Raw genomic sequence first — 27215 nt, 5'->3', positions numbered from 1 at the left:
CTGTTCCCGGCGCCGGCGGCGCGGCCAAGTGCGCACGCTCAGGCCTCCCAGCACCTCCTTTGGCTGCCGCCGAACCGCTCCCGGCCTCGGCCCGGGGCGGGGGCGGGGCGAGCGCCGCGCCTTCCCCCTGACTGGCAGGAGGACGGGCCAATAGGAGGGGAGACCCGGGGAGGGGCGGGGCCTCGCCGAGAGCCGGGCGCCGGGCGGTTGCAGGAGCTGCGGCCGGGAGCGTGCGGCACGCGCCTGCCGGCTGCCCCGAGCGCGGTCACCGGCACCGCCGCACCTCGACCCCCGCCCCGCCGAGCCGCGCGCGCATCTGTCCGTTTTCCTCGGTTGCTTCTTTATGATTTTTCTATTTTTTTTTTTTTTTGTACGCAACCTTTTTCTGTTCCGTTTTGTCCTTTTTAAGGCGGGGGCGGCGGCAGCGTAAGCTCGGGGGGGAGGGGGCGGCCGGAGGATGCGGCGCGGGGCTGCGCTCGCTACATCCGCAGCTGCTGCCCGGCTCGGGCCTGAGCGCCGAGCAGGTGGGTACAGGTGCGCCGGGGGGGCGGGAGGCGCGCCCCGGCCGAAGGGGACCCGCGGACCCAGCGACCGATGGGCGGACCCCGCGGCAGGGGACGCGGTGACCGGTGCCGCCCCGCCCCATCGCCCACCTCCCCTTCTTTCAGCCTTCGCACCCTTCCAGATCCCCTGCCGCTCTCGCGTCTCACCTCCGTGGTCCCCCACCCTTCCGTTCCCATCCCCCATTCCCCTCCAAATCCGCCTGCAGCGTCTCCCAGCAGGAGGACTCTGCGTCGCCTCCCTCCATAGGCCCCCTCCCCATTCTGTCCCCAGCCCTCTTCTCTCCCGCACGCCACCCCTATTTCCACTCCTCTCCCCATTTCGCCCCCGAGCCAAGGAGGGGGAGGGGACCCCCCCGGCTGCCTCCAGGGAGTGGCGCGGGGGGCGTGGCCGGCCGGTTCCCTTGGAGTCCTACCCACTGAGTAAGTCAGGGTCCCCCCAGGTCCTGGCCGAGGTGGCACAGAGGTTGGAGCCCGGGGCGCTCCGGGGCGGCGGGGATGCCAGGAGGGCGAGGCCGCCCTGCCTGCACCCCCTCCCCACGCGCAGCACCCGCGGCGGCTGCCCCTGCTACGCACACCCCCGCGCTGCTCCGCCCACGTGGGCTCCGGGAGGAGGTTGAAGCGCCGGGAAGAAAGGCTGGTACCCACCCTGCTGCCCCGCCGGCGCGCCCTGGGCGCACGCAGCCTCCGGAGATGGCGCACAGGGATTGGCTCCGCGGGGGCCGGGCACCTTGCCGGGACGCCCTGCGTTCAGGCCTCGGCCTGTGGGCCTGCGTTAGTGCCGGTGCCCTGGTCCCCATACCCCTGCCTCCTCACTCCATTACTCCACCCTCCCTGCTGCAGGTTCTTGAGGATCCGGCCTCGTCATCCCTGATGGAGGCTGCTTGCCAGGCTGGAGTCTTTGGCCATAGAAGCAGCCCCCCCTTCACACACACCACCCCTACACCACCACCCCTCCCCACACACAGTAGTCTGCCTTTCTCCTGATGGCTTGGCCGGCCTGGGCGCTCTGCCAGCCTCTGCCCGGCTCTTTAGACTCCAGAGATACAGTATCTAACCGCCGGTCCTCCGCCACCCCCACCCTTTGCACGCACACTCACAGGCACACTGTCCTTGGCCTTTGCTTGTGCTGTTCCCTCTCTGGGAACGCCCTTCCTTCAACTGGCCAGCTCCTTCTCCATGAAGGTCAGGGAGAACCACTTGCTCCGCCTGAGCTTCCCTGTATGGCAGGGCGGGACACACTGCTGTCCTGTCCGATGGTCTCCGCCTCCCAGGCCAGATTAGGGGATTTGGAAGGGCAGGGGCAGCATCAGCCCTTCATGCACAGCGCCGGTCACAGTAAATATCCCACTTGAGGGGGGCCCTCCCTGCTAACTGAGTGGCCTGCTGGTGTAGGGTGAGTCTTTGCAGATGCTGGCTTCTCCTCCAGACCTTGGGTAGGTGGGCATTTGGAGCCCAGAAGCCCAGATGGACAAGGGGGTTTGGGGATGGCACGAGATGGTCAGGACCCCCCTCCGACGCTTACTCCGACTTCCAGGAGAGCTGCTGCTCTGAGAGAGGTCTTCCAGAAAGGGTATGACTGCGAAGTGTGTGTCGTTGAGACCCTTGCACTTGGTCTGTAATGCTGAGTGTCTCTCAGAGCCTGTGGGTAACTCCCACCTTGAGACTTGTCACAGTGAGAGTTCCCTTGAAGGGTCAGAGTGTGGGCCCCACAAATGCGATCGTTGCCATTGTCCTTCACCCACCATCCTTAGCCCCCACTGCCTCTGTAACCTCACATGTTCCTCACATCCTGGCTTCCCTGGCCCCCCTCTCTCCCTTGTCCCACTGTCTCAGCCTCATGCGCACCTCCGTGTTCCCCGGACCTGTCTTCACACCTAGGCTTCTCCCCACACACTGTGGTTTTGTTTGGTTTTGGTTTCGGATTTGGTTTTCCTGGGAAATGTGTCTCTCTCTCTCTCTCTCTCTCTCTCTCTCTCTCTCTCTCTCTCTCGTCTTCCTGGAGAACTCCTATTCATACGTGAAGGCCCAGGTCTCCCGCGACGTCTTGGTGATGCTTCCTGACTTTGCCGAGCAGATTGTGGGCTCTCTCATCTGTGCTGTTTTAGAACATATATCCGTGTATAGTTTCATTTGTGCGTTGTTTTTCCTTAAGCAGACCTTGCCCACTGGAGACTGGGGTCACAGTGAGGTCTGAGGGGGAGCCCTGCTAGGACAGGGGCTCCCCCTTCTTGGGGAGGCAGTCACGCCTGCACTGATCATGCCAGCTCTATGAGAGGAACATGCTTAGGGAGGGACAGAGTTTGACAGTCTTTCCTTGGCCTGGCCAGAAGACTTCGTGGTGAGGAGGCAGGATGGAGGCCCCACCCTGTTAGTGGCCAGGTCGGTGGGGCTGGGAAAGGAGCGGCAGAAAGAACAGTTGCCGAGCAGGGCGTTCGCCAGCATGAGAACGGGACCCTGCCTCTCTGCGGGCTCTGCAGCCGGACTGCCTGGTGTCCACTGCGGCCTGGCCTTCACCCAGCTGGGGGCGAGGAAGCGCCTCCCACCTGGGCTTTGTGACTAAAACGGGGTACCTCCCGCAGAAAGATTCTGGACGACTGCGCCGTGTTCTGTGTCTCCTCGCTTGGTCTCCTTGGGGTGTTTGAGTTGACTTGTGGGGCTCCTGAGGTCGGTTCACCTTTGTCCTGTTCCTTAAGGCTGTGTGATCTCGGGCCACAGGACTAGCCTTTCTGAGCCTCCATTTCCTGTCCGAACGGGGGCAGTGGTCTCTCTGGCTGGGCTGGCGTGGGCATCAGAGTGTGGGCTCTGGGCACAGGCACCACTTTATAAGTGGTCATGATGATGAGGGAGTGTCTGGTTAAAAAAGTAGTGCTTCGGTTTTGTCGCAGAGCAGTCACCCCAGTTCGAGGCCCTCCGTGCCCCTCCCTAGCTAACAACATCAGGCCAAGAAGCTAAAGAGGCCATAAAGAGAGCGAGAGATGGAGGGAGCGGGTGCGCATTGGCTAAAGGGAGCCGTGCACACTTGTGTGAGAAGGTGCCAAGGGCTGCGGGCCAGAGTCCTGAGCTCGTGGCGCGCGTGAAGACCACCCACCTGGCTTCACTTACCAGCTCCTCTGATAATTCTGTCATCTGGGCGTCTTTCCTGCTCCGCGGTTACAGTGATTTCCACCCAGTTCCTGGGGAGACTCTCACACCCTTAAAAGAACAAGCCATCAGCACCGGCCAGCTAGCTAGGTGAGCTGAGCCGTGAAGGGACAGGGCTGGAACAGGGCCGGGGCTGCACTGAGGACCAGCTCAGACCCTCCTGGCTGTGTTGCCTTGGGCAAGTCATTTAACGGCTCGATGCCCGGTTCCTTTTCCGGGGATGCTCACATGACGAATAGAGCTGTCGTTGCTGCAACTCCCACTCCTGCTGGGAATTCTCTGGCTGAAGCTGCACAGCACCCCTCTAGGGAAGGGCTTCTATGAGCACCTGACCAGCAGGGGCTGAGCCTGGAGGTGGAGGTGGAGGGAGGCAGAGGCGGAACTCACCAGTGGGGGTCCCACGCTCCAGAACTTAGGTGTTCTCCATGGAACACGCACGTCCCTGTAATGGAAAGTCAACCTTCCTACAGGGCCCACGTGAGGAATCAATCAGAGGAGGATTCTCAGTGCTTTTAATCGAAATAGGTTACCTGGAAGCCAGTAGAAGCCATTAGTGTTGCTGCAATCTGAGGCTCAGGAAAGGACTCCAGGGCTGGCCAGCAGTGGGACCTTGCTTGTCATTGTCACTCTAGCCCTGAACACTGTCAGAAAATGTTTTCTTTGCTCTGGACTTTCCGAGGCGAGGTGGACAGCCCGAGGATATGGACCAGCGGGGAGGGGCAGGAACCAAGGAGGGCGGCCTGGGAGCCTCAGGCTGTGAGGCAGGGATTAGGGGCCCTTCCTGTAGGAGGTGGGAGGGGAAGAGCTTGCAGAGAGTGGCCAGGGCTGGTCCAGCATGTCCCGAAAGCAGCAGATTGAGGGCGGGGCCCCCTCTCCAGCAGGCACTGAGGCTCTGCTCTGGCTTCAGTATTTGTATTTACTTTTGGAACTGCAACAGGAAGTATTTTACCTCTCATTCATTTGTAGAAATGAATTGAGATTAAAGCCATTTTTCTTAATTGTAGCAGTTAACATTTGTTAAGCACTTACCAAGGGCCAGGGTGTGTGCCAGGGTCGACCTGCTGCAGCCCTATCAGCCCGCCCGCCTGCTTCTGTAAATAAAGTTTTATTGGCACCCAGCCGCACCCATTGGCGCACCTGTTATCTGTGGCTGCTTTCCTGCTGCGTTGACAGAGTTGCGCAGCTGTGGCCAGCACCTGTAAAGCCAGAAACACTTACTACCTGTCCCTTTGCAGCCGGAAGGAGTTTGCTGCCCCCTGGTCTGTGCTGTCCCGGATTTGGGTTCATTCCGTTCTGGACACAAGCCCAGAGGGAGGTGCCTTGCATTTCTCACTTTACAGATGGGTAGGGACAACCTCTGAAGCCTGGGGTCACAGAGCTGGTAAGTGGGGAGCAGGGATCTGCACCCAAGCAGCCCACATTATTACTTTTTTGGGGGAGTTTATATATTCTTAATTAGCTTCTAATTGGATTTTACCATGTTTAGAGAATATGGTCTGTATGATCTCTAGTTTTAAAAATTTACTGACAATTTCTTGTGTTTTTTTTTAAGATTTATTTATTTTAGAGAGAGTGGGAGAGAGCGCATGCATGCAGGGGTGGGGGAGGGGCAGAGGGAGAGAGAATCTCAAGTCAAACTCCCTGCTGCGTGTGGAGCCTGAGCAGGGCTCCATCCCACGACCCTGAGACCATGACCTGAGCTGAAATCAAGAGTTGGATGCTTAACCAACTGAGCCACCCAGGTGCCCCTACTGACAATTTCTTGATGACCTGGTATCTGATCATTTCTGAAAACATCTTTGTGTTACATGTATATGTAATACTTAATAATGGTTATCACGTTAAGCACATTTAAGTGTACTGATCAGTGGCAGTAAGCATGTTCACATTGTTGTGTCCAGAACTTTCCTGTCATCCCAAACTGGCAATCCACACTCTTGACCATGACCCCATGCTGCCTTGTAGGAGTTTTGCAGGAAAAAAGCAAACGTTAGTAGTATCAGAATTTAGCACAGGAGGCTTTTAACAGCAGCTTTGGGTTCGAATGCTGGCTCATTTGCCAGCTGATGGTGGACGAGCCTGTGTATTCCTCTGTGTCCTCCTTTGTGAAACAGGGACAGCCCCCGTCCCTGCAGATCACGTGGGTAAGGGGATGAAATAAAGAGCAGAGGTGAAGGCCCAGCCTCGCGTGCTGGACAGTAGGTATGATGCTGTCCTCCAGCAGCCACACGTTAATGGGGCGTTAGGTCTGTCTTCTCTGTGAGGCCCGTGGTATCCCCTTTATCCTTTCCATGTCCTGGAAGCATCCTCAGGACCCGTCACGTGTCCCGAAGCCCCCGCCTGGACCTCAAAGGACCCAGATGCTGGGTGGATGCGGCCTCCTGCTGTTCTTTCTACCCCATGGCCCAGACTTGGCTGAAGGGCCACGCTAGGGAATGAAAGGACGTTCTGTATGCGACCATCCCGAGACTGCCAAGGGCTGCCCATGTGGCAGTAATGTCCTTGTGTGTGCCAGGTCAGGGGACGCGCTGGCTCGGCCTGCTGGCCCCAGCGCCTCTGCCTCGGCTGCATTTTGATTTGGGAGTCCTGGACTGGCCCCTGGCCCCTTCCTCAGAGCTGGAAGGGTGGGACGTATCACCGAGGGGTGTCCTGCTTCCTTTGCTGGAGAGACAGCCCATGAGATCATGAGCTTTCGGTGGTGGAGGCGAGGAGTGAGCTGGTGAAGGAACTGTCCACGTCCCGGTCCCCTCTCTTCTCCCTTTCTATCTCATTGCTTCTGGAGGCTGGTCACTCCTATCTGCTTGCTGAGATGCGGGGTTTTATTCAACAGGGTCACAACCTGACTGTTGTGTTGAAATAGGTCTCCCCCTCACCCCTGCTTTTTAAAAATTGAGGTGAAATTCACAGAACCTAAGATGAACCATTTTAAAGTGTATCATTCAGTGGCACTTAGCGCATTCGCAATGTCGTGCAACCAGTCGGGCCTCTCTCTAGTTCCAAAACATTTTCATCTCCTGCCGTGAAAGCCCTGTCCCCGTTAAGCAGTTACTCCCCACTCCCCCCTCCCTCAGCCCTGGCAACTGCCGGTCTGCATTGCGTCTCTAAGGATTTGCCCAACCTGGACATTTGGTATCAATGGAATCCTATTACAGGTGGCCCCTTGCGACTGGCTCCTTTCACTCAGCATCATGTCCTCAGGGTTCACCCAGGTTGTAACGGGTGTCAGTGCTGCAGTACTTTTTATGGGTGAGTAATATTTCACCGTGTAGGTAGACTGCATTCTATTATCCATTCATCTCTTGATGGATGTTTGGGTGGTTTCCACTTTTTGGCTGGTGTGCATAGTGTTTGAAGCAAGGCTTAATGTGTTAAAATGTTCCTCCTGGGGCCCCTGCTGCCCAGGTTCCCTTCTGGCACTTCCAGTCTCTCCTCTCACTGCCCATGCATCATTCATCCACTCAGCAGATGCTCCTGGATGCGGACTCCATGACGGGCGCTGTGCTGGGAACTCCCAGCCTCAACTTGTTCTTGACATCTGGAGAATGGCTTGTTGGCTTCTCATTTTCCAAGCTGGGGTGTGGGAGTGCCCTGAGACAGGAGGAATGGCGGGCGGAGGGGGGCACCCTGTTGCTCCAGAGAGGCTGCTGGCAAGGGAGCCCGGCTGCCTTTCTTTTGGCTCCTGGAACACACTGGACTCTTCCTGCTCGGAGGTTTGTGTTTGGTGCTTGCTGTCTGGCATGCTCTTTCCTGCCCTCGCCAGAACTATGGTCTTCTTATCCTTCACATCTCGGTTTAAATTTCCCCTCCTCGCAGAGGTCCTCCCTGTCCACCCGGGTAGATGCCCACCTCTCCTCCACTGTTACTCTCCCATACTGCCGTCTGTTTTCTTCTGAAATCGTCACCATCCAAAGGGTGTTTTCCTTGTCTCTTATCATTCCGCCATCCCCTAAGCTGGGGCGAAAGCACCAGGAGGGCAGGAACCTTGCCTGCCGTGTTTGGGCTCATCTTTCAACACAGGATATTGGCACACAGCAGGTGCTCAATAAATAATTGCGGGTGTTGCTTGGAGTCAGATGTAACTTAACTTCCTGATTGCACCTTGTTACTCCGTGACCTAGAGCACATCTCATAATCTTTCTGAGCCTCACTTCCTTTTTCAATCGATATGGAGACCATCCAGGGTCCTTAGCTGTGCAGACCGCCCAGAGCCGTGTTGGTGTGCCGTGGGTGTTTGTAACTGGTGCTGAAGCTGGTAGTAGTTGGAGGTGTAGTCATAGTGAGTGTGAATGAGTCTCCATGTGCTGAGTGACGTATATGCTTGTTTGCCTGGACGTGGGCGGGGGGGCCCCTTGCCACCGCTCAGCGCCATTGAGCCCTGAAAAGTGGCTCTTCTGAATTGACCTGGGCTGGTGACTGCAACATACACACTGGATTTCTAAGACTTTGTATCAACAGGAGAGTGAAAAAGATCTCAGGAAAAACGTTAACATTGATTACACATTAAAACAATACTATTTTGGATCTGTTGGGCCAAATGAAATGTGAAATTCATTTCACTTGTTTTTTTGTTTTTTTTTTTAAATGTGGCAACTAGAAAATTAAAAAAATTAAAAATTGCGGGTGGGGTTCACATTCTATTTCTTGTGGGCGGAGCTGCTCAAGACTCTCCTCTCCTTGAGGGCGGGGCCGGGCCCCAGGGGTCTGCGGCTTTGCCTTCTATGAACTGCATGGCCGGAGGCAAGTTAATTAAATTTTGCTGGGCTTCGGTTTCCTCCTCTGTAAACAAGAAGCCCAGTCTGATGACGAGCAATGACAGTGCACATTTGCGGGCTTCCTGCGTGTCCCTGGAAGGAACGGGGCCCCATGAAGAGGAGGTGTGGCAAGGTCCCTGCCCACATCAGCTTTCATTCTGGGGAAGGAGAGACCCACACAATCTAAATAAAACACAAACCCAGTCACTAGGACTGTGATTGTTCTCTGAAGAATCTATGGAAGTAGGCGCCGTGGACATCATAACTGCCACGAGAGCCGGGTCTCTAGTCGGGAGCTCGCAGTGATGGATCTCCGTCTAGACCTCTTGATGGCTCTAGCCTTTGTAATCCCAGTGCATGGAATAACCACATCAGCATTTGCTGCTGTCCTCCGAAGAATTTGCAACCGCACGTGCATTTTCCATGACTACTAAATGCTGGAGTCCCATCCCAGCAGCTTCCCCACGGCCAGCTCTGATTGGATGAGAGCAGCTGATCAGCCAGCTCTGATTGGTCGAGAGCAGCTGCCTCTCAGGGTGACACGACCCTTCCCTTACTGCGCGCGCGTCTCCTCTGCTCTGCTTCCTAGCAGGCCTGGGAGGGCATCTGCATTTCATCTCCGATCCAGCCAGGAACCACTAGGGGGACAAGTCACTTCACCCTTGGGAGCTCTGGTGTCCTTCTGGGGGGAATGACCCCCCATTCCCATCACTTGGTGCTTGTGCTCCACGTAGATGCCCGGGGAGAGCTTTGTTTCAGTTTTGCAGGGGTCACCTAATGTCCCTGTTTTCCACATGCACACCTTTCTGCAGGTGCCTGGCACAGTACTGCCTGCTGGGGTGGGAGGTTGAGAGTGGGGTGAGCTCACAAAGCAGCAGAAACGAGCCCCAGGGTGGGTCCTGGAGGCCAAGAGAGTCTTCCTTTCCAGCCCTCATCGGCCCGCGCCACCTCGGTGTCGCAGCATGAGTGAATCACCTGAGGTTGCGCAGGCAGAAATGGCAGTGGTGGGCCTGCTCCGGGCACTTGGACAGTTGCTGATGACATACAAAAAGTGTGCAGACCTTAGCTGGGCGTTCAGAGCCCTCACGGCCTGCTCCCCACTCAATTGCCATTATTTACCCCAGTGGACTGTACCTCCCCGCTGAGCACTGTTCCTTCTCCGGATCCTTGTTTGCCAGCTTCCTCTGCCTGGAGTGGCTCCCCACCTCCCACCTGTGACATCCTGCTTGCTCCATGGCCCAGCTGGGATGTCATGTCCTCCATTCTTCCTGGGCCCGCAGGAGAGACCTGTTTGCTTACACTACAAGTTCGGATTGAGTGAATGAAGTCACCAGGGCTGGATTAAGACAGGAATAGCCTGGAAGCAGAAGAATGGACCCAAGGGACTTCTTCTCATCCCAATTTTATGAGCATGGTGTGGCCTGCTCCTGCCTCCCTCTCTTCCCACGCCTTCCGTGGGGCCTGTGTCCAGCTGCACCATCTGCCCACTGCTCCTCATGGAGGCAGGCTTCTGCACATGCTGTTCCCTCTGATGGATTTGCCGATTCACTTTTCCTGTCCTCATCCACACGGTGAACCTCTTGCATTTGTGCTTAGGCTCCACCTTTAGCCTTATTTCCACCAGAAAACCTTCCCTGATGTTCCTCCCCCGCTTCCCCAGGCCAGGTCAGGCATGTCACCGGGGCTCCTGCTGCCCTAAGCATCCCCCCGCCACTGCCCTGGATGTGGTATTACAGCTGTCAGTGACTTATCTGACTCTTCCACTAGACCAGAAGGCTCCAGAAGGTTCTGGGAGGCTTGAGATGTCGTCTGACTCACAGGAGGCTTCCCAGAGCATGGCACAGGGCAGGCTGCACAGTAGGTGGTCAGTAGATTTGGGGCCTTTAGTCTCACATATCCTGATAATCCCGATAATGGCAGTGCTGGGAGGGGCCCCAGCTGGGAGGCTGTCAGTTGTCCCTGTGGCTTGTGTCGGGTCTGCTCTGTTCTTAACTAACCTCACTCCACTCTCTGTAGCAGCAGAGTCACACCTCTCATGACTACCCCGTGAGCCTTAGATACCACGTTCCTCAGGCTGTGTTAGCCCAGAGGGGACATCGTGAAGCTTCTTAGCTTCTTCATAACGTCTCCTTCCCCTGCACGCAGGGGTCTCACCATCTCACGGCGCAGCCCGCCTGCAGTTCAGAACAACGGATACACGAGCAAGCTGTTCTTCAGAATCCAAAACATCGCCTGTTTACTGAAGGTCGTAGTTCCTGTTAAATTGTCCTGCTTTCTCCCTTTCTCCCAAAGCGGCACCTCACAATGCACTTTGGAAGACGTGGCTGCTTTTGGGAAATTGGCAGAACTGCTTCCTGGGCCAGGGCAGCAGGGTGAGTGAGCTCATTGAGCCGGGCAGTAATTGGGTTCCTGCAGCAAGTCTGCGGTCCTTCCAGGCTGAGGGCTAGATGTTCTTTTCGCCAACCAGATACCTTACTGTGAACAAAGGGCCTAGATGCATATACATTGTGCCTAATCTGTTAAAACCTTCAGGCAAACGGGTTCTTTACTGACATTTATCTCCCCCTGGAGTTCCCCGGGTGAGCTCAGTGGATGACAGCCTGGGCATTTTAGATCCCCTGAGTCTTCTACAGGGGTGCCTAAATGCAAATGCAAGACACTTCAGACCAGAGACACAAGCAAGTCCTATTGCTGAGTAAGATATTGGAAATCGGGGGTGCTCCGGCCAGATGATCAGGGAGGGGGGGCCGGGTGCCCCAGACCTCAGGTGTCGATAACATAGATTGTGAATTCGGGATTTCACAGTTCACAAGCTCCTGAGTTGTAGCTTCCCTTCATGCTTGTTGATGAACCAGAGGGCTTAGTAGGGAAACTAAGAGGTCAAGTGACCAGGAGGTTGGGGGCATAAGTCACTCAGACAGCGATGTGGGCTGATCAGTTTGGGATGGGGTCTTAACTGTCCATTGTGACAGCTACACAAGGGACCTCTGTTCACCAGAGTCTCGTTAGCGTCTGTGCCAGGTCTGCAAGAGCAATGCCATGCATTTGAAAATACCCGTGCTGTGGCCTTTGTTGTGAATTCCAAACACCCCTTCCCACTTTGGTTTGAAGCACTGAGCTGTTCTCACACTTTTAGTTGCTCCATGTCACGAAGGTGATTCCCAAAACATTGCGAGTGGCCCCATCCCTCCTGGTGGGCAGGTCAAGTTGTAGCTTAAAATCCTCCAACCCAGGAAGCTGGTAGTAGACGTTTCTTTAGATGGTGTTCCATGACTGTTGGATAAGTAATTGGTGTGCTCCTGTTTGCTGGAACCAGAGAGAAAAAAAAAAAACATGATTGATTTGAAAACCAGCCAGGGGCACTTGGGTGGCTGAGTCAGTTAAGTGTTCAGCTCTTGGTTTTGGCTCAGGTCATGATCTCAGGGTCATGAGACTGAGCCCTGCATTGCGCTCGGTGCTGGCCTGGGAGCCTCTTTAAGCCTCTCTCTCTCCTTCTCCCTCTGTCCCTCCCCCTCCTGCTCTCAAGCACTCTCTTTCTCTTCAAGAAAGAAAGAAAAGTAAAGAAAAGAAAAGAGACAGGAAAGAAAGAGAAAAGAGAAAAAGAAAGAAAAGGAAGAAAAAGAAAGGAAAGAAAAAAGAAAAACAAGCTGTTTAAGAAACCAAAAATTGTCAGAGAGGTAATTTTGCTACCTAGATTAAAAATAATTAGTCTTTTGAAGTTCTTGCTCTACTTTTTATGCCAAACCCAGTGTCTGATTCACTTAATGCAAATAAAAAAAATGCCATAAAGGATGAGCAGAGGAACCAAAAAGACATGAGACATGTAGAAAGCAATCAGTAAAATGGCAGACATGAACTCAGCTATACAAATAGTGACATTAAATATGAATGGGTTAAAAAGTCCAATCAAAAGGTGAAGATTATCAGAACATATAAAAAATGATCTAACTATATGCTGTCTACAGGAGACACACATCCTTGGATACAAATATAAAATAATTTGAAAGTAAAAGGATGGAAAAAGGTACATCATGCAAAGAGCAAAACCACAAGAAAACTGGAGTGGCTCTACTGGTATTGTATAACACAGACTAAAGAAAAAGAGATAAAGAGGGACATTTTATAACGATAAATGGTTCAATCCATCAGGAAGAAATAAACAACCATAAACACACATGCACCTAACAACAGAGCGTCAAAATCCATGAAACAAAAACTGACTGAAATGAAGGGAGAGATAGATAATTCAATAATACATAGTTGAATACTTAAATCCTCCACTTTCAATAATGCATAGAACAACTAGATAGAAGATTGACAAGGAAATAGAAAACTTAAGCAACACTGTAAACCAACTAGACTTACCAACAACTTCGGAATATGTACTCTCAAGGGTACATGGATTATTCTCTCAGGCAGACCATGTGCTCAGCCATGAAACAAACTCAATACCTTAAAAAGGATAGAAATAATGCAAAGTATGCTTTCTGACCACAAGGCAATGACATTATCGGCAATACTAGCAAACAGTGCCTGGCCTGTAGCTGATGCTCATTTCCCCTCTTGTCAGCCTGACATCCCAGACTTCCACTTGTCCTTCCCATTTCATCCTCCATCACTCCCACTCTCATCTTTACTTCCTGGCCACACAGAGCTACTGACTTCCCCACCCACTGTTCCCAGCTTCCTTGCATTTGCTGCCCCACTTCCTGGAATGCCCATTCCTCTGCCTTCCCCACCCTCACCCTCTGTCCTAAGTTTGCATCCTGCCCTTCCTCCCTTCCATGAACATCTGCCTCAGTGAGCCACAAAGAGGAGAGTATGTAAGCAACTGATCAGAGCAATGGTTCTCCAAGTGGGGTCCTGGACCAGCCGCATCAGGATTCCCTGGGGGCATTTTAGAAATGCACCTTCTCAGGCCCCACCCTGAGCTACTGGTTCAGAAACACTGGGTTGGACCCTGGCATCCTGGCTTTTAACAAACTCTCTGGGAAATGCTGATACTCCTTCCAGTCTGAGAACCAGGGCAGGCAGGGCTGGTTCCCACTTATCCTGTAGTTACACAGTCTGTCTATTGGGTCATCACTGAGATAGTTGACAACCGGCTGGTTCCCTCCAGTGGGCAGGAATCACGCCTGCTGTCCTGAATCTACAGCTACGTGCGGAGACCCTGGCTTCCTAAGGGCAGTTCCTAGAGGGCAGCTCTCTGTCCAATATGCACACATTCCAAGTCGGTGCTCGGAGTGAAGGGTGTTTGGCTTCCAGTGGTTTCCTGTAGAAGAAGGAAGATGTCCTGGCCTTGCTCTACGGTACTCTCCCTCTTTGTGATGGATGTGGGCTGTCACCTCATTTCTAGGAAAGAGGGAAAATGGCAGGGTGTGAAAACCAGCCTGAGCCAGGGGTCCCAGACTCACAGTTGAGTCCTGCCCATGTACTGCTGTAATGCTTTGCATTGGTCCTTCTTCCCCAGGGTGTGTGGAGTGCCTGCTGGGTGCTGGGCCCTCGGTCTCTACTCTCTTGAAGTGCGGTGAGCAAGGACGATGATCATAGATAATCATCGAACAACGCAACAGCCTTACCCCTCTCTGGATTTGTTTCCCCATCTGTAAAACGGAAATTTTTTTTTTTAAATTTAACAGCTATCCCATAACATACCTGAATATACAAAACAGGGAAATGATGATTTATTATTGCATGCATTTTATGATCTTAAATTTACAACACTAACTATAAGGTCAGTGCAAGAGAACGGTGAGATCGCTTTGATGAATATAACTTCCGAAATGAGAAATCGGGAGTGATAGTTGTGTTCTTCACAGCCGTGGCATCCTCAGTGTTGCCAGGCTTTTGTTGTGGTTGCGGAAATAGTCTGCGTTTTGAGAATCCTTACATACCACACATGCAATTGGTAAGGGTTTGATCAGTCACTTGGCTTGTGATCTCAGGATGCCCTGTACTGGGGGGTGATGGGAGAGGCTGCTCAAAGCTGGGTATTCACCTGGCAGCTCAGGTCCATGCAGTGGGGTCTGCAGAGGGTTGACATTTGGTGTGGACTCACTGAGCTCATATGCTGTCTGTGTAGTTTAAAATGATTACACCTGAAAAGATAGAATCAAGCATTTGTTGCTGTAGACCCCCTGACCGCTGACCCCCAAGCATCTTCGGGGAGCACCAGGGCTCCGTGGAATGGGGTGTGTCATCCAGGCCCTCAGTGTCACCTCCCAGCCCCCCGACGTGCTGATGGTTCTGCTCTGTTTCAGACGGTGGCTGCCATCCTTTCATAGGCCCCTGTGCCCATGTGCTGTCACCCACCCGTCAGTACCATGTTTGGTTCTTTGTTGGGGTCTCAAACTCCCAAGTGTCCCACGTTGCTCAGTCAGGGACCTGGGAAGGTGGAGCCTCCAGGACCATCACTGATGGAGCTGAGCTGCGTGGGGGAAAGAGCCGCATGACGGCCAGCCCTTGCCTCACCTTGAGTCTGTGGACAGGTTGTGAGGCTCCCATGTCCTCCTAGGAGGGCTGCAGGTCCTGTCTGCCCACTCCTTCTGCATCATGGCTCCTGAGTTATTGGGTGTTTGAGAAGAATAGCAGTCACACCAAGAAGGGCAATCTTTTCCTGAAATTACACCTGGCTATGTCACTCCTCTGCTTAAAGGGTTCCTCAGGGCCCAGGATGAGGGATACACTCCTTGTCGTCACAGCTGTGACCTCTCCTGATGTTCTTGCTTTTACTGACTGTCTTAGCTGAGGCTGCCATCACAAACACACCATGGACTGGGGGCTGAAACACTGGAAATGTGTTTCTCAGGGTTCTGGAGGCTGGGAAATCCCGGATCAGGCTGCTGGTCGATTCCCCATGAGCTCTCTTCCTGCCTTCTTACCATGTGCTCTTGAGGGGGCAGGAGAGGGTAAAAGCAAGCTCTCTTGTGTCTCCTCTTATAAGGGCACTCACCCCATCTTGAGGGCCATACCCTCATGACCTCATCTCACCCTAATCACTCCCCCAAAGGCCCCATCTCCAAATACCATTACACTGGGGATTCGGGTTTCAACATAGGAATTTGGGTGGGACACAAACATTCCATCTGTGGCGCTGACCCCTCCCTGAGGCACCCTGTGCCTTCCTTGAACTTGCCAGACCCCCTTTCTTCCTCCTCACTCTGTGCTTCTGTGTCCTCTTCCCAGCACTGCCTTTCTGCTGCCTCTCCAGGTGACTCAGCCTCATGTCCTTGGGCGCTTCCCTGCCCCTTGGGGCCCTGCACATCTTTCTGCACACTGTGGGGCTGTCATCTTTCATAGTCTTTCTCGCTCACCGGCTGCCGTTTAGGACCCACGTGGGAGTCATGTTTGGGGCTTCCGTGCTCAGCCCGGGGCCAGCAAATGTCTACACCTGATGAAGTCATTGTTGACCACCTTTCTCCCCGACTCAGCTGGTACTAACCTGGCAGGGAGTAGCCTGGCGGTAAGCGCATCTCGGGCCGAGCACCCCAGCTCTGTAATTAGTGTCCCTCTTGGAGGCCCTGGTCTCTCCCTACCTGTCTCAGCCCCACCCTACCCCCCCCCCATCATTTCTAGAGTCACCTCCTTGAGAGAGGCCAGGACATAGGCTCTGTGTCCCCTCCCCTGCAGCTTTGTGCACACAGCTGGCGCTTAGCTGGCGTCTGTTGAAGAGTGCCCCAGGCATCGCAGGCCATGTTGAGTGGCTGGTGTAGAAAGGATGTGGAAACCACAAACGAAGTTTGCTTGAAAGTCACTGGCTGCCCCTGCCTTCTTGACAGTGCAATTACTTGTCAGCCTGGTGACTCATTTCAGCAAAGGCGGGACACAACCGACCTGCCAGCTGGGGCCTTTCTGGGACTACTTCAGGGGACTTTGCACGTCAATAAAGAGGAGATTCTAAACTGGAGCAAGGAGTTTGCCAAGAGCCAGCAAGTAGCAGTTGAAAGAGCAAAGGTAGGGACTTGAGTGAGTCCTGTACTCGTTTTAAACTGACATTTTGCCCCTGTGAGATGAGAATAATGCATGTCTCTCCAGGACCTTGTGAGCACTGGGATTATGTGTGTAAAGCACGTGATGCCTGGTGGCTGTCCAGGGCCTGGCAGCCTTCTCCCCCCGGCTGTGCACAACAGCCGGGGCTTAGCTAGCTGCTCAATAAATATACTTCCTTTGGCCTTCCTTTGGACAAGGCAGTTTCCGGGCCACCCTTGGGGCTCTGTGTTCAGGTCCTGGTGTAACACCTGGCACGGGGGGCTATGTAGCAGAGCAGGGAAGGAAACGGACACTGGAGCCAGACCACCTGCCCATCCTCACACCCCTGTTTGCTAGCTGGGTCACCCTGGCCAAGTTCCCTACCCCTTCCTGCTGGGACACTAAGATGGGGACGCTAATAATACCCATGTCTTAGGGCTGTGGAGTAATAGATAACTGGGCAAGTTTGGAACAGTTTGTAGCACACAGGAACGGCGGTGTGAGTGGGGATGTTACTTGGTGCGTGTTGGTTGAGTTATACTGCATTGTGTCTGACGGCACAGGACGTGGGTACCGCTAGGATGCTTTGCTTTTCTTGCAGCCCAGGTATCAGTTCCTGCTGCTCATCCCCACCTCAGATTTTCCCTCCCGTTCAGCATCTGTAAGATTTTACAGCAAAGAGCTAAAGAAAAGAAAACTCCAAGGACACAGCATGTTCTGGAGGAAGTTTCCTCATGTTCTCATGAATGTGGATAACAACTTTCAATCCTCTTATTTGATGGGAATTTTGTGATGAGGGTTTTGAATGCGAGTAGCCATTTTATCAGAAATTGTGTTTGTGAGGGGCGCCTGGGTGGCACAGCGGTTAAAGCGTCTGCCTTCGGCTCAGGGCGTGATCCCGGCATTCTGGGATCGAGCCCCACGTCAGGCTCCTCTGCTATGAGCCTGCTTCTTCCTCTCCCACTCTCCCTGCTTGTGTTCCCTCTCTCGCTGGCTGTCTCTATCTCTGTCAAATAAATAAATAAAATCTTTAAAAAAAAAAAAAAAAAAAAAAAGAAATTGTGTTTGTGGGAGTGCTCGGTGGGAAATTGAAGTAAGTGGCTTTCTGTTGCTATTGGAAGCTTTTCATGAGCTGGAATACTTTGAAACTATAGCTTTATGGAAGTGTTGAGGCTAATTCCGTGGTATTTGATTTGCTATCAATATGCTTTGTTCTGGGAGGGTGATGGCACTGTGAGCCTGGCTGGTCCTCCCTAAAAACGTGCTTGTGTGCCTTCCAGGAGTGTGCCTGGCACGCTGTGAAGTCTGAGGATAGAAAACAAACTGACACAGTTCCTGGGGCAGCTGGAAAGTAGCCTTAGAGTCAGACCTAGGTTCGAGTCCTGACTCGGCCACTTATAAGCTGTGAACATCAGGCAAGTGACTTCACTTCTTTCAAAGGTGTTCCTTATCTGTCAAGTGGGGATGACACTGTTGTGTGTTTTACAGGTTTTGAGGCTGGATTGAGATGGGTATGCCCCGCACATTGCCTGGCATAGGGTAGGCTCTTACAAATGGCAGCTCTTGGTTTGGCTGCTGCTTTTGGGGCTGGAGGCAGGAGCCTGACTTGGGGCTGCCCTTGGGCCTCTTCCTTGCCTTTGTTCTCTGCCTGGCAAAATGGGCAGGGTCACCGTTTGCAGAGGAGACGCCTGTGTCTGAGCGTGAGAGAGGCCTGGTTTCCTGTGGGTTTGTGGCTTTGTAGCATTGTCCGATTGGTGGCACCTGGGAGGGTCTCTGGGACGCCAAGGAGCAGGTGGTGGGCCGGGCAGGGCCCATGTTGGGCTGGGCTTCCTGTCCTGGTGCATGCAGTCGGCCTCTCAGCTGTTGTGCGTACCGAGTGTCCCCCAGGCGGGTGCTTTGTGTTCCTCTCAAGCACCGTGCAGGAGGCTGGGAGGAAACCAGGCCCTCGGAGGTGGCAGAGCCATTCAGTGGTCAGAGCAGGGGAGCTGTGGGGCCTCAGGATGAGAACTTGCCCTCACCAACGCATAGCGGGGCGTTGTGGGCGGGTTCAGGGAGGACAGCCTGGGAGGCTGAGGTTTGGGCCGCGGGTCCTTCCAGGAGCAGGAACTCCGTGTGGACACCCCCCCCTCCCCCGCTCCCCTGCAAGATCTCATTGCACGAAAACAAAACATGTTTGAGAAGCACCCTCTGGTCTTTTCTCTTCCCGCACATTTTTGTGCAAATTTCAAATAATACCGGGGTTGCACTGTACCAACTTGGTAACCCAGCCTTCTTTTTAAACATCACAGTCCATTCTGAAAGCTTCCCCACAACTGGATCCTTTGCGGTGGTTTCTCCATCTCCGGGGAAGGGGGCGGGGTCAGAAAGTGGAAGGGGCGGAGTCAGCCTGGCTGGCCGGAGGTGGGTCAGGACCGGAAGTGGGCGGGGCGGTGATGGGTGGCTTCGGCACCCTGGGGCGCAGACTGGTCTTGGCACGGGGAGGCCTGGCAGGGGTGGGGAGGCCTGGCACAGGTGGCGAGGAGAGCGCCGGCCTGCAGCGCGAGAGGCTCAGAGGCACGATGAAGCCAGGTGCTTCCCAGGCCGCCAGCGGGGTGGTGGCTCCGACGTGGGTGGCATTGATGTTGGAGGGATGCTGCCATTGCCGTGTTCTGGGTTGGACCACGGAGTGGGTCAGTCCCGGGAAGGGGTTGCCTTAATTCACTTAATCCGTGCCACAGCGTCAGGAGGCCGGGCAGCCTGGGCTCAGGTGACATGACTTGATGGAGGTCCCACAGGCAGTAAGGGATACAGCCGGGACTGACTCTGGATCTGACCAACAGGCTCTCTGGGAAGGCCCGGGCCTTCATGGGTGGGATCTTGGTGATCATGGAGGGCTTCCTGGAGCAGGTGGTGCTGTGGCTTATAAACCTTCACTAAGCTGAGTATAACACCAGGGCAGGAAGAATCGGGGTTCCAATGCTGCTGCCCTGTGGACATTTGGATTAGGCCCACCCTCCCTCGGCTCTCTGTCCCATCTGTACAATGGGGAAATGGGACCAGATGCCCTTTTAACATGCCCCTTCCAAGTCTGGAGCTCACTTCTCTACATCAAAGTTTGCTCAGTATTTTTCCCTTTAGGAAGCCTGGCGTCTGACTTCTGTCACCCTCTCCCTCCCCAAGCTCCCTTTGTGGTTTCAGGATGCCAGTGGGTGTGCAGGCGGGAATCACTATTCATGACAGCAAGGACTTTGCCCTGCCCACACTTTTGAAAGGCTCTAACTCCTGGCCACCAGGCTGTGGATGCTGCTAGGAGGTTCACCTGTAGGGGAAACCACAAAGCAAGCCTTGGGACTGACAGATCTCTGTTCAAATCCCTGGTCTTGCATGTTCAGTGGAAACTTTTGGCCCATCAGTCCACTCTGAGAGCCTCTGTTTCCCCATTTGTAAATGTGGAAGTATTCTCTCCAAGCCCTTCATCTCCTTGGCCCCGCTGCCCCATGGTGAGTGGGTCGGGGTGACGTGGCACAGTGCTTCTCCTCGTTCCTGCAGTAAAACAGCCCAGCAGCTAGGAGTGATAAGGAACTTGGTAAATGTTTGGAGAGATTCAAAAATAGATCAAAATGTGCAACAAAGCTTAACTCAAGCTTTAGGAATTCTTCCCTGTCTCCTCTACTTGGGCTATAAGTCCTGTGTGGTTTTGCCTCTTAAAATGTTCTTATCCGTGGCTTGCCTCTGGCCTCTTTTCCCCTCACCAGATGAGGACACAGCTTCAGCGCCGTCTCCACCCCAAGGGGCCCCCTCCAGGCAGCCCTTCGTGTGGACCCTGAGCAACTGGTCTGAAACGTATAGGTGTCCAACCCTTCCCTCCCTGGCAGAAACCTCCCCATGGCTCCCTGCTGTGCTCGAGGTCAAGTTCAAACCCTGTAGGGATTTCTATTCCTTCCTTCCACTAGACCTCCATTCACCCCAGGGCAGAAATGGCTTGTTCATCTCTGTATCTTTAATGCACGGGAAAGTGTCTGGAGCTTAATAGGTTCTCAAGAGATGGTAACAATGTCATTTATTGTTTGTGGAGCAGGGTACCTCACCCCTATTAGGAATGTCAGTTCCGGCCCTGTGGATGTCAGTATTTCTATCTCTTATGTGGGTGAGGAAACAGGTGCAGAGAGGACAGGGGTCTTGGTGGGATTCAAAATGATCATTAAATACAAGCTCATCCTTTTAACCTCTTTAAAGGGTGTTGTGAAGCATCCATTGCTCTAAATGGAGAGAAGTCTGAACCCTGAATCCAAAGTCTTTTCCAGATTCAGAGACAGCCAGGGATTGGCCGGCACGGGGCAGGGGTGGGCAGGTGGTGGTCTAAGGCAGCGTCCGTCTGCCTGGGCAGAGCCGGGTGGGAAATCCCGCCTGGTGCCAGCCATGCTGGGTGAGTCCTCAGCTGAAATCAGGCCACCAGCTTTATCAGCTGTACGCAGCGTATCTGCAGTGTGAAATGCTTGTGGGACTCTTCATCACTGATATCTGCTGATTTCTAGACATTAACAGTTTCCCACTGTGAACATAAAACTATATGAAAGTGATGAACGTCTTGCGAAAAGAACAAGAAAACAGCATCCGTTTGTATTCCCGCCACCCTTCCAGCCACTATCAGTGTTATTTCCAGCCTTGTCCAGCAGCAGCATGAATGAAACGCTTTGCTTTTTATGTAGAGTGAAGGAAGCTCACTTATTTGTGCCCTGGTTCTGTCACTCCTGAGCTGAGTGACCTTGGGCAAGTTCCTCAACCTCTCCGAACCTCTGTGGCCTCATCAGTCCCCTAGAGAATTCACCCCCCTGCCAGGGTTGCTGCTCTCTGATGGTTTGGCGGGTGGGGAGAGTTGGAGTGGATCTGTGGTAAGGGGAGGTGGGGAACAGAGGACGAAGGGCCTCGTTCAGGCCCAGGATCAAGGGACCCTGAATGAGAACTCTGCATGGCTCAGGGTGACCATGGATGAGGGGGTGGGGGGGTGGGAGGGGGTAGGAGAGGGTGAGGAGGTGGCCAGTGGGGAGCACACTGTGGAGGAGGCAGAAGAAACAGGTCCTCAGCAGGGAGACGGGTGTCGTGGTCTAATTGGGAGTGTCGAGGGGTCAGAATGGAGACAAGGATTTGGGCCAGGAGGGGATGGGGCTTTACATTCCAATTCCTGGGAGCCCTTCCTCAAGAGAGCCTATGGGTAGGCTGGGCGCCCACTGTAATTGCTCCAAGGGCCCTTGGGGAGGGGAAACTGAGGCCCATTGCAGCTGTGCGACTTCTCCAGAGTGACTCAGTAGGTTGAGGGATGTGAGCCCAGGTCCCCTGCTTTTCTGCACCATGGTCTGACTGGTCCACACTGCCAGCTCCCAAGGACAGAGGGGACTCCACGGTCAGGCTTGAGGGCGCGTGGCTTGTGTTTTCTTAGGCCAGGAGCCAAAGACCAGGGCTGGCATGAGCTGAAGATTTGTAATCTTCTCTCTCTGGGCCCAGAGGCCCTTCCCGCTGCTGTGCCCTGTTGTCAAAGGTTACTCTTTACCGGATGGTGCTTATTATTCTTGGTTATCCTTATGTTTCACTTTTCTGCTTGATTATTTCGGGGAGGTTTGTCTGTGGTCCAGAGGACCTCTGACAGAGACCTGGCTGCGTCCTGACAACGGTTTCTTTTAATAAGTGCTCTGAGGCTTGGGTCAAGAAAAATCCTCATTTCACTACAGAGACATTATTGTGACAACCGCTGACATTGGAATATGAAACGTATCAGTGATCACATTTCCTGGGTTTGCCAACTGTGTTGTGATTTCCTAATGTCCTTGGTCTAAAGCGATAAATGCCGTAGCGTTTAGGGTGAGATGCCGTGACACCTGCAGTTCACTTTCAAATTGTTCATAAAAATAGGCGGAAACGGATTCTTTATCATAGATAAAGATAGACATAGATAGACAAAGCAGGTGTGGGAAAATGTGAGGAGTGAGTCCAGATGAAGGTATAAGGCGTTCACTATACTATTCTTGGAATTTTTCTGTAGTTTTGCCACTTTGCAAAAATAAAACATTTGAAAAAGTGCTGCTGAGTGGGGAGGTGCTTTGAGGATCTCGGGGTCCACCTGTTGGCCTGTGCTCCCCGCCCCTTCCTCATCTCAGTCAGTTTGAGGCAGAGAGAGGTGCTTACCCCAGAGTACAATTCTGAGCAGACCTCTTGGGGTTCAGTTTTGAAATAGTGGTAGAGATTTAGACAAACTGTATTCCTCCCTCTATAGAGAAATCATTACATTTTTAGAATCTTTACTTTGGGATCAATTTTTCTTCAGATTTTCGTTTCTCCCGTCTTAAGGTTTTTTTTTTTTTATTGCCTTCTAAAATGGCTGAGATAGTATTTGTTGTTGTAATTATTCAATTAGAGAAGAGAATGCAGAAATTAAGAGACCCTCGTTTTCTCCATCCCCTGTGGGGGAGCCAGTGGTAGGTGGAATCCTCTGGAACTTTTTCCCATGCTTGTGGAACACATACAAACATGCATGGATATCCAGCAGGGTTTGACATTTATTATTTTTATCCTTTGTCAACCTGGTTAGCCAGCTGCCTACTTCTCCTTGAAGATGCAGCTTGGGGGTCATCTCCTCCAGGAAGCCCCCCAGGCTCTCTGTGCTGACCTCATCCTTTGGAGTCATCTGAATCCGAGATGCCTCCCCTGCCAGGGCTTGGGTAACACAAGGGCAGCTGTTACTGTTTCACGGTCTGTACTTGAACTGGGAGCCCGGGAGACGTACAGTCAGTGTTTCTGGAGGGAACAAATGGGCACGGGAGGCATCCCGAGTGAGGCGGCCTTGTGAGCAGAGCCTTGCAGGTAAGAGAAGCTTTCTCATTCAAAACATTCCTCCTTGTCCCTGGGGAAGAGAGTGCCAGGGCCCTGGGTGTCTGAGGGCAGAAGGTCACTTTAGGGAATGTGGACTCTCCCTCCCTGGGTCTCCCATGCCCTGGCTGATTCTTTCCTGGCACTAATGCCCTGCATGGGTTGGGCTGATGGGGTGGCCAGGAGCTACCCAAGGGCTGGGCCAGGGCTGGGTCCTCTCTTCTCCCCAGGGTTCCATATGGCCTGGTTTGCTGGGGGTCTTGGGGCAAGAGGAAGAAGCCCAGGCCAGGGCTGGAGCAGCACAGGATTCAGATGTGGGCCTGGCCTGGGTCTCTTTATCTTTCGTGATCCTGACTCTGTTCCTCATTAGAGGCACTGTTTTCCGCAGCTGGGATCTACTAATGTTATCTGCAGCTCGTCTGGTGGATGCCAAGGACGGGGTCACTGCCAGCTTGAGGAAGTGGGAAGTTGAGCGAGGATGGAGAACTGAGTGGCGAGATTCTCAGCCAGCGTGCTCAGGCAGTGTCGAGAAAAAAGCATCCCTTGCTCTGAGCAGCCCTCCCGGGCTCACCCCATCTTTCAGACCAGAGGGGCCGACGGTCTGATGATGGGATTGTAGACATTAGAGCCCTGGACTATTGTTTCAAAGCACTTACGTCCCAGGGAGCGAGCAGGGCTGGGAATTCCCGTGTGGTGCTGTGTGGCCTGCGTTCTGGGAGAGTGGTCAGTGTCACGGGGGAACTTGTGGGGAAGTTCTGCTTTTCTGTTAGTTGATGATTAATGTAAATATCAGTAATGCTTAGCTATTACCTGTCTACATATCTTTGCGAAAGTATGCACTTCCCCAGTTTCGATTCCAGCACTTGCACCGTTGAATGGAGGCATTAACAGAGTGGGAAAGTGGCTGTGGAACACCCGGGCTTTGCTGGCTGCCCTGATTCTGTGCCAGGCCCTGGGGAGGGAGGTGGAGTTTGGAGATGAGAGGCACATAGTCACGCCCTCAGGACACACCTGGCCTAGGTGATTTTTGAGGTTGAATCATGGGTATCCAGGACACAGAAAGATTCCTCTTCCATCTTCCCACACTGGTCACACTTTTGCACTTAGGCCCTTGGCATTAGGTTCTGAACAAATGCTGAAAAATTGAAGCAGGTTATGTGACAGCCAGCTCTCTGTCCTTCTCTCTCCTGGTTTCTTGTCTGCCTTTCTGCCTAAACTGGCATTCCTTGCTGCAGGGACTGTATTGTGAATATCTGGGGGTGGTGGTGGTGGCGATGATGATGATATGCTGGTGGTGATGGTGGTGGTGATGGTGGTGATGGTGGTGATGGTGATGGTGGTGATGGTGGTGGTGATGGTGGTGATGGTGATGGTGGTGATGGTGGTGGTGGTGATGGTGGTGGTGGTGGTGGTGATGGTGGTGGTGGTGATGGTGATGGTGGTGATGGTGGTGGTGATGGTGGTGATGGTGGTGATGGTGATGGTGGTGATGGTGGTGGTGATGGTGGTGATGGTGATGGTGGTGATGGTGGTGGTGGTGATGGTGGTGGTGGTGGTGGTGATGGTGGTGGTGGTGATGGTGATGGTGGTGGTGGTGGTGGTGGTGGTGCTGGTGCTGGTGGTGGTGGTGGTGATGGTGGTGGTGATGGTGGTGGTGGTGATGGTGATGGTGGTGATGGTGGTGGTGATGGTGGTGATGGTGGTAGTGGTGGTGGTGGTGGTGGTGGTGATGATGGTGGTGGTGACTATGGACACAGGGATGGTGGTGGTGACTGTGGGCGCAGGGATGGCGGTGGGAGTGGCGGCTGCAGTAAACGGGGAAATTGCAGGCACGTAGTAGACATCTTATCACTCATCACTTTAGCTTTCCACATCTGTTGCTCCCTCACAACAGACTACGGTTTGTAATCAGCGCGGCCCATTTCCCCGGTGAGACACCTGAGTCAGGGGCCACACAGTGCCTGCCAGAGGAGGATTGAAAGCCTGATAGACTAGCTTTTTCATACTAAACCAGGGTGACCCAAGTGTGATCCTGGCACCGAGCATTCTTGCACCCGGGCGCTTGGTGGAAATGCACATTCAGGGCCCCCAGCCCGTTCGATCCGCATTGCTGGGGAGGGGCCAGGGGAAATCCAGGTGCTCATAGGGTGTTGTCAGGCACGTTAAGGTTGAGAACCACTGCCCTAAGCTGCCACCAGTCCAGTGCTCAGTGGCCAAGTCAGCTTGGACCCAGGCTCACAGGACTCTGGTCTTGTTGCTCAGTGGCCTGTTAGCAACGTGGCATCACCTTTACGCGGGACGTGGGCCTCACCCCTGGTGAGGTGAGGGGTTCTAATTTAAGGGTGGAGGTGGAGAGAGGGGAGGAAGGATGGGCGCTTCTCACTCCTTTGTGTGTGTGTGTGTGTGTGTGTGTGTGTGTGTGTACGAGTGCGTGCCCGAATCCCCTGGGGACCTTGTTTAAATTGCAGGTTCTGGGTCAGTGGGTTTGGGTGGGGCCTGAGACTGTACCTTTCACAGGAGCCTGGGGACGCTGACATGGCTGACCTGCGGCCCCACTTCCAGGAGCCAGGCTCTCGGCGAGAGGTTCTCACGCTTGGGGTGGCATCAGTATCACGTGGAGGGCTGGCTAACACAGACTGCCGGGTCCCACCCCAGAGTTTGGGGTTTAGTAGGTCTCGGGTGGACCCAAAATCTTGCAATTCTAGCCAGCTCGCCTGGGACGCCAGCACTCCTGGCCTGCTGGCCACTCCAGAGCACACGGGGTCCTGAGCCGGGGCTTTCTGCTTTGGCTGCACGTTGGAACCAACTTAAAAACCACTGAGACCTGGGCCGCACGTTGGGGTCCTCAGTCGGTGGGACTGAGCAGAGCCCAGGCATTGCATTGGGCTTTCTCAGTTTACAGGTGATCCTCACGTGCAGCCCCAGTTGAGACCCACCGCTCCAGAGAAGTCCTTGGTTCCCTGGTTGCCTAGGTGCCCGGAGAGGTGATGGTATCACAGTAAGTCAGGCCTACCCCCCAGAGAGTTCTGGCTTGGTGGCCAGGCGGAGCCAGGCAGTGGCACGAAGAATAAATTCTCTTGGTGTTCCTAGTGGGCAGCGGGGCTGAGAGCAACTCCCTCGAACCGAGTGCTGGCCCCTTGCAGCTCCCTGGGCCGCCAGACTTGCTCGGAGCCTTGCCTCCCTGCCCGTGACGGGCGAGGCACCTTGCAGTCAGACCTCCACGGAGACTCTGCCTCTGCGGCTCCCCGGCTGGACCGTGGGACCTTCGGCAGCTTCATTCCCCTCTCTCGAGCTCGCTCTTCTCTGTAAAATGGGAGGAATAAAGAATTTGCTCCAAGGAGTTGCTTGAGAAATAGTGTAGCACGGTGCCCGACCCGCGGGAGTCCCTCCCAAGATGAGTACGTGTTTCTGTCCAGCTAGTGTGGATTGTCGCCGGGTCTGTCCAGCTAGTGTGGATTGTCGCCGGCGGCAGCTCTCACATAAGTGGCAGGAGAATCGCCTGGAGCCTGCAAGACCTGGGCCTCCCTGAGCCTCCTCAGCCCCCCCTGGGGTTCTGATACACACAGTCTGAGAACCACTGATGTGATTCTGACGATCCGATGGCTGGGAAATCTGATAAATGATGGGTATTATTAGCCAGTGGCTAGGAAAGACACCCCAGATTTCGTGTGTGTGTGTGTGTATATATATATATTAGTATTTTTGTTTTCTTTGGGTAAATACCCAGTAGTGGGACTGCTGGGTCGTAGGGTAGCTCTGTTTTTAGCTTCTTTTTTTTTTTTAATTTAATTTTATTATATTATGTTAATCACCATACAGTACATCCCCAGATTCCGATGTAAAGTTTGATGCTTCATTAGTTGCGTATAACACCCAGTGCACCATGCAATACGTGCCCTCCTTACTACCCATCACCAGTCTATCCCATTCCCCCACCCCCTCCCCTCTGAAG

General features: G+C 53.7%; 1 protein-coding gene across 5 annotated transcripts in view; it reads left to right on the top strand.

Moving 5' to 3' along the window:
* Positions 1 to 207: 207 nt before the first annotated feature.
* JAKMIP1 (janus kinase and microtubule interacting protein 1) overlaps positions 208 to 27215 on the top strand; it is a 129465-nt gene continuing 102457 nt past the window's right edge. For 2 of the 5 annotated variants that reach the window (XM_034672148.1, XM_034672147.1), the window contains exon 1: positions 208 to 524. The gene's annotated coding sequence lies outside the window, so the exon portion shown is untranslated. Of the gene's footprint in view, positions 525 to 16159; positions 16409 to 27215 lie in introns of those variants that run through there. The other 3 variants (XM_034672149.1, XM_034672150.1, XM_011230951.3) reach the window with 3 other exon arrangements.

Source organism: Ailuropoda melanoleuca, chromosome 11 (genome assembly GCF_002007445.2).
Source record: "Ailuropoda melanoleuca isolate Jingjing chromosome 11, ASM200744v2, whole genome shotgun sequence".
NCBI classification, from domain to species: domain Eukaryota; kingdom Metazoa; phylum Chordata; class Mammalia; order Carnivora; family Ursidae; genus Ailuropoda; species Ailuropoda melanoleuca.
The sequence above is the reverse complement of the archived record's forward strand: the minus strand, read 5'-3'. Positions and strand labels throughout refer to the sequence as shown.